Source organism: Nerophis ophidion, unplaced genomic scaffold (assembly GCF_033978795.1).
Source record: "Nerophis ophidion isolate RoL-2023_Sa unplaced genomic scaffold, RoL_Noph_v1.0 HiC_scaffold_84, whole genome shotgun sequence".
Classification (NCBI taxonomy): Eukaryota; Metazoa; Chordata; class Actinopteri; order Syngnathiformes; family Syngnathidae; genus Nerophis; species Nerophis ophidion.
This window is the reverse complement of record NW_026907006.1, coordinates 10,001-17,500: the sequence shown is the minus strand read 5'-3', so window position 1 is coordinate 17,500 and position 7,500 is coordinate 10,001.

The following is a 7,500-nucleotide window of genomic DNA, read 5'->3' as shown; positions in this document are numbered from 1 at the left end:
TAGGCGGGCACGCCGTAGGGCCGAGCCCCTGTCGCTCCGGCCCTGGGAAAAGCCCCGAGAGGCTGGGTCGAATCAGGTCTTTCAATTTTTTATGTTTGTCCACCCAGGGTGTCCGTGTCCCCTGGTGTGTCCGTCATAGCGCCCCCTAGGCGGGCACGCCGTAGGGCCGAGCCCCTGTCGCTCCGGCCCTGGGAAAAGCCCCGAGAGGCTGGGTCGAATCAGGTCTTTCAATTTTTATGTTTGTCCATCCATGGTTTAAATGTCCCGAAATGTGTCCGGGATAGCGCCCCCTGGCCGGGCGCGCACTCAGGACCGAGCCCCTGTCGCTCGAGTCCTGGAAGTCCTTAAGAAAGAGGCTGGTCTGAAATCAGGTCGAAAAAATTTTTATGTTTGTCCATCCATGGTTTAAATGTCCCGAAATGTGTCCGGGATAGCGCCCCCTGGCCGGGCGCGCACTCAGGACCGAGCCCCTGTCGCTCGAGTCCTGGAAGTCCTTAAGAAAGAGGCTGGTCTGAAATCAGGTCGAAAAAATTTTTATGTTTGTTCTTCCAGGGTGTCCATGTCCCTAAATGTGTCCGAGATAGCGCCCCCTAGGCGGCCACGCATGTCCGCGTGAGCCCCTGTCCTCAGAGCCTGGAAGAACCATTCGAAAAAAGAACCATCGAAAAGAGGGGGAAAATCCAACTTTTGAGTCCCAAAATAGCTCACTTTGACTCGGACACATTTCCTGCCAATTCGGCCTGTCTAAGCCTGGCGCACCTACTAACGTGATGGGGGTGTTTTGGTAGACCTGGTAAAAACAGGGAAAATCGAAAGAGGCTTAAAGTAGGCTAGAACTCAAGCCTCTCTCGTTGTTGGACTTAGAAAAAATCCGGCTCGAAAAATAAATCCCATTGAAATGCATTGGGCTTGGCGCTGGGATTTTTTTCTAAGTATGTGAACGAAAGAGGCTAAGGAGGCTGGAAGTTAGGCCTCTCTCGTTGTTGGACTTAGAAAAAATCCACTTTTTTTGCACGGGATTTTTTCTAAGTGTCACATGGAAGAGGCTAAACAGGCTGGAGGCCAGGCCTCTCTCGTTGTTGGACTTAGAAAAAATCCCAAAAGTGGACACTCTGACAAAATCACGCATGTTGACACTTAGGCAAAAAATCCAACTTTTGCTCCACGGAAGAAAGAGGCTAAGGAGGCTGGAACTTAGGCCTCTCTCGTTGTTGGACTTAGAAAAAATCCACTTTTTTTGCACGGGATTTTTTCTAAGTGTCTCATGGAAGAGGCTAGACAGGCTGGAGGCCAGGCCTCTCTCGTTGTTGGACTTAGAAAAAATCCCAAAAGTGGACACTCTGACAAAATCACGCATGTTGACACTTTGGCAAAAAATCCAACTTTTTTGGACTTGGCCCGGCTTTTCTTCCATTTGTCCCCCACTTGGGCTGGTTCACTCCTGGGTATCTTTTGGTCATTCCCGGGGGCCCCGGAGCTCGCGCAGCTCGCTGCGGGACTTCTGGAACTCCATCCTGGGTAGGATTTTTAAACAATTTCGGACCTTTTTCCAACTTTTTCTCAAATTGTCCCCCACTTTCGCTGGTTCACTCCTGGGTATCTTTTGGTCATTCCCGGGGGTCCCGGAGCTCGCGCAGCTCGCTGCGGGGCTTCTGGAACTCCATCCTGGGTAGGATTTTTAAACAATTTCGGACCTTTTTCCAACTTTTTCTCAAATTGTCCCCCACTTTGGCTGGTTCACTCCTGGGTATCTTTTGGTCATTCCCGGTGTTCCTGCGGCTCGGGCAGCTCACTGCGGGGCTTCTGGAACTCCATCCTGGGTAGGATTTTTAAACAATTTCGGCCCTTTTTCCAACTTTTTCTCAAATTGTCCCCCACTTTCGCTGGTTCACTCCTGGGTATCTTTTGGTCATTCCCGGGGGTCCCGGAGCTCGCGCAGCTCGCTGCGGGACTTCTGGAACTCCATCCTGGGTAGGATTTTTAAACAATTTCGGACCTTTTTCCAACTTTTTCTCAAATTGTCCCCCACTTTGGCTGGTTCACTCCTGGGTATCTTTTGGTCATTCCCGGTGTTCCTGCGGCTCGGGCAGCTCACTGCGGGGCTTCTGGAACTCCATCCTGGGTAGGATTTTTAAACAATTTCGGCCCTTTTTCCAACTTTTTCTCAAATTGTCCCCCACTTTTGATGGTTCACTTCTGGGTGCCTTTTGGTCATTCCCGGTGTTCCTGCGGCTCGTGCAGCTCGCTGCGGGACTTGTGGAACTCCATCCTGGGTAGGATTTTTAATCAATTTCGGACCTTTTTCCAACTTTTTCTCAAATTGTCCCCCACTTTTGATGGTTCACTTCTGGGTGCCTTTTGGTCATTCCCGGTGTTCCTGCGGCTCGTGCAGCTCGCTGCGGGGCTTCTGGAACTCCATCCTGGGTAGGATTTTTAATCAATTTCGGACCTTTTTCCAACTTTTTCTCAAATTGTCCCCCACTTTTGATGGTTCACTTCTGGGTGCCTTTTGGTCATTCCCGGTGTTCCTGCGGCTCGTGCAGCTCGCTGCGGGACTTGTGGAACTCCATCCTGGGTAGGATTTTTAATCAATTTCGGACCTTTTTCCAACTTTTTCTCAAATTGTCCCCCACTTTTGATGGTTCACTTCTGGGTGCCTTTTGGTCATTCCCGGTGTTCCTGCGGCTCGCGCAGCTCGCTGCGGGGCTTCTGGAACTCCATCCTGGGTAGGATTTTTAATCAATTTCGGACCTTTTTCCAACTTTTTCTCAAATTGTCCCCCACTTTTGATGGTTCACTTCTGGGTGCCTTTTGGTCATTCCCGGTGTTCCTGCGGCTCGTGCAGCTCGCTGCGGGACTTGTGGAACTCCATCCTGGGTAGGATTTTTAATCAATTTCGGACCTTTTTCCAACTTTTTCTCAAATTGTCCCCCACTTTTGATGGTTCACTTCTGGGTGCCTTTTGGTCATTCCCGGTGTTCCTGCGGCTCGCGCAGCTCGCTGCGGGGCTTCTGGAACTCCATCCTGGGTAGGATTTTTAATCAATTTCGGACCTTTTTCCAACTTTTTCTCAAATTGTCCCCCACTTTTGATGGTTCACTTCTGGGTGCCTTTTGGTCATTCCCGGTGTTCCTGCGGCTCGCGCAGCTCGCTGCGGGGCTTCTGGAACTCCATCCTGGGTAGGATTTTTAATCAATTTCGGACCTTTTTCCAACTTTTTCTCAAATTGTCCCCCACTTTTGATGGTTCACTTCTGGGTGCCTTTTGGTCATTCCCGGTGTTCCTGCGGCTCGTGCAGCTCGCTGCGGGACTTGTGGAACTCCATCCTGGGTAGGATTTTTAATCAATTTCGGACCTTTTTCCAACTTTTTCTCAAATTGTCCCCCACTTTTGATGGTTCACTTCTGGGTGCCTTTTGGTCATTCCCGGTGTTCCTGCGGCTCGCGCAGCTCGCTGCGGGGCTTCTGGAACTCCATCCTGGGTAGGATTTTTAATCAATTTCGGACCTTTTTCCAACTTTTTCTCAAATTGTCCCCCACTTTTGATGGTTCACTTCTGGGTGCCTTTTGGTCATTCCCGGTGTTCCTGCGGCTCGTGCAGCTCGCTGCGGGACTTGTGGAACTCCATCCTGGGTAGGATTTTTAATCAATTTCGGACCTTTTTCCAACTTTTTCTCAAATTGTCCCCCACTTTTGATGGTTCACTTCTGGGTGCCTTTTGGTCATTCCCGGTGTTCCTGCGGCTCGCGCAGCTCGCTGCGGGGCTTCTGGAACTCCATCCTGGGTAGGATTTTTAATCAATTTCGGACCTTTTTCCAACTTTTTCTCAAATTGTCCCCCACTTTTGATGGTTCACTTCTGGGTGCCTTTTGGTCATTCCCGGTGTTCCTGCGGCTCGTGCAGCTCGCTGCGGGGCTTCTGGAACTCCATCCTGGGTAGGATTTTTAATCAATTTCGGACCTTTTTCCAACTTTTTCTCAAATTGTCCCCCACTTTTGATGGTTCACTTCTGGGTGCCTTTTGGTCATTCCCGGTGTTCCTGCGGCTCGTGCAGCTCGCTGCGGGGCTTCTGGAACTCCATCCTGGGTAGGATTTTTAATCAATTTCGGACCTTTTTCCAACTTTTTCTCAAATTGTCCCCCACTTTTGATGGTTCACTTCTGGGTGCCTTTTGGTCATTCCCGGTGTTCCTGCGGCTCGTGCAGCTCGCTGCGGGACTCGTGGAACTCCATCCTGGGTAGGATTTTTAAACAATTTGGTACTTTTTCCTCCTTTTCCTCCATTTTTCCCCCACTTTCGCTGGTTCACTTCTGGGTGCCTTTTGGTCATTCCCGGTGTTCCTGCGGCTCGTGCAGCTCGCTGCAGGGCTTCTGGAACTCCATCCTGGGTAGGATTTTTAAACAATTTGGCACTTTTTCCTCCTTTTCCTCCATTTTTCCCCCACTTTCGCTGGTTCACTTCTGGGTGCCTTTTGGTCATTCCCGGTGTTCCTGCGGCTCGTGCAGCTCGCTGCGGGACTTGTGGAACTCCATCCTGGGTAGGATTTTTAAACAATTTGGTACTTTTTCCTCCTTTTCCTCCATTTTTCCCCCACTTTCGCTGGTTCACTTCTGGGTGCCTTTTGGTCATTCCCGGTGTTCCTGCGGCTCGTGCAGCTCGCTGCGGGACTTGTGGAACTCCATCCTGGGTAGGATTTTTAAACAATTTGGTACTTTTTCCTCCTTTTCCTCCATTTTTCCCCCACTTTCGCTGGTTCACTTCTGGGTGCCTTTTGGCCATTCCCGGTGTTCCTGCGGCTCGTGCAGCTCGCTGCGGGACTTGTGGAACTCTACCCTGGGTGGGATCATATGATTTTCAACCCATTTTGGACCTTTTTCCCGACTTTCCCTCCATTTCCCTCCCACTTTCGATGGTCCACTCCTGGGTGTCTTTTGGTCATTCCCGGGACCCGGGAAGCCTCGGGCCTGCGGCGGGACTTGTGGATCTCCATGCTGGGCATGATTTTATGAGTTTTCTGGACTTTCTCTTCCCCGGGACCCGGGAGGCACGCGGCTGGACGTTATGCCCCCTAAAATCCCTCCCTTTGCTCGTAAGGCCAATTTTCCTCCGGATTTACTCTCTATAGACCCCAAGGAAAAAAATACCCGACCGGCGTCCATTTTTGACATCGGTCTCCAATCTAGGGCACGCGGGCCGAAAGCGGTACGCCGGTTCCGAAATCCGGCCCCCGCATTTTTTGGGTATTTTTTGAAAAAAATGGCATTTTTGGGACCGGGGGGACTTGCTGGACTCAGTCCCGGGTGCGGATTTTGAAAACTTTGAGGACTTTTGGATTTTCCCCCAGCTTTTCTCCCCCACTTGCAGTTTGACTTTGCGGGGTGCGTTACGGCTGTGCCGGGCGTCCCTGGACTCGGGTGGCCAGCTGCGGGGCTGGTGGGGGACTGATTTTTGAACACTTTGAGGACTTTTGGCTACTATGCCAGCTTTTCTCCCCCACTTGCAGTGTGACTTTGCGGGCCTTGTTACGGAGGTGCCGGGCTTCCCTGGACTCGGGTGGCCAGCTGCGGGACTCGTGGGACTGATTTTGGAACACTTTGAGGACATTCAACTTCTTTCCCAGCTTTTTTCCCCTCCACTTCCAGTTTGACTTTGCGGGGTGCGTTATGGACGTGCTGGGCATCCCGGAACTCGGGCGGCCGGCTGCGGGACATTTTGCCCTCCTCCAAACCCCAGCCCTCTTTGTTTATCATGCCTATTTTCTGCTGGACACACACCCTCTCTTTTGAGCTGCCTCTTTTTTTTAATTTGGATATGATTTATTGATGAATGGATTTGTTTTCCCCTTTTTAAATGATGGTTGATGTCTACCTTTTTAATACTTGCTTCTGGCTGCAGCCGAGACTTACAGTGTGATGCATCCAACCCCAACCCTGGTTTTTGTTTCCCTTAAAAACTTGGGGAAATGGACAGCTTTTGGGGGGGGCACTTCCAGCAAATGGAGGGACCTATTTGGAATTCCCCACCCGGGTGGAGATCCACGGCGAGCCGGCCTTCCTAAAGGGACAGCAACATGGACACTCTGCCATCATTGCAGCTTCTTTTTTTTTTTGGGGCACTCTGTCATATTTCCAGCTTTTTTTCGTGCTGACTTCCAGCAAATAGAGGGACCTGTTTTGAATTCCCTACCCGGGTGTAGATCCACGGCAAGCCGGCCTTCTTAAAGGGACAGGCACCCCCCTGTCCCTTGACACCTGCTTCCCTCCTCGGCGTCACCGAAATCCCACAAAATGACTGAAAATAGGACCCCAAATGACATCACTCGGTCCGGTTCTTTGGGTCTCACTCGGGGGCTTCTTTGACTCTGGAAGGCATGGTGAACCAAAAGTAGACACTTGGAAAAAATCCCCACTTTACAAGTTGACACTTTGAAAAAAAATCCCGACTATATAAGTTGACACTTGGAAAAAATCCCCACTTTATAAGTTGACACTTGGAAAAAATCCCCACTTTATAAGTTGACACTTGGAAAAAATCCCCACTTTATAAGTTGACACTTAGAAAAAATCCCCACTTTATTTTGGAAAGGTTGGTACACCAAAAGTGGACACTTAGAAAAAATCCCCACTTTATTTTGGAAAGGTTGGTACACCAAAAGTGGACACTTAGAAAAAATCCCCACTTTATTTTGGAAAGGTTGGTACACCAAAAGTTGACACTTAGAAAAAATCCCGACTTTATTTTGGAAGGGTTGGTACACCAAAAGTTGACACTTAGAAAAAATCCCAACTTTTACACTTAGAAAAAATCCAGCTTTTTGTTGCTGACTTCCATCAAATAGAGGGACTTTTTCCATGTTTCTTAACCGGGTGTCGATCCAAGGCGGGTGGGCCTTCTGGAAGCGACACCCTCCTTGACACTTAGAAAAAATCCAGCTTTTTGTTGCTGACTTCCATCAAATAGAGGGACTTTTTCCATGTTTCTTAACCGGGTGGTGATCCAAGGCGGGCGGGCCTTCTGGAAGCGACACCCTCCTTGACACTTAGAAAAATTCCAGCTTTTTTTCCCTCTGACTTCCATCAAATAGAGGGACTTTTTTCATGTTTCTTAGCCGGGTGTCGATCCAAGGCGGGCGGGCCTTCTGGAAGCGACACCCTCCTTGACACTTTGTCATATTTTCAGCTTTTTTGTGCTGACTTCCATTCAATAGAGGGACTTTTTTCATGTTTCTTAACCGGAATGTGATCCAAGGCGGGTGGGCCTTCTGGAATGGACACCCGCCTGGACACTTAGGGTTAGGGTTAGGGTTAGGGTTGGGATTAGGGTTAGGGTTAGCGGGGCGTTCTTGAAGGGACTCCCTCCGGAACACCTTGTCATATTTCCAGCTTTTTTCCTCTGACTTCCATCAAATAGAGGGACTACTTTTGACTTATCGACCCGGCTGGTGATCCAAGGCCGGGGGGCCTCCTGGAAGGGACCCCCGCCTGGACACCTAGGGTTAGGG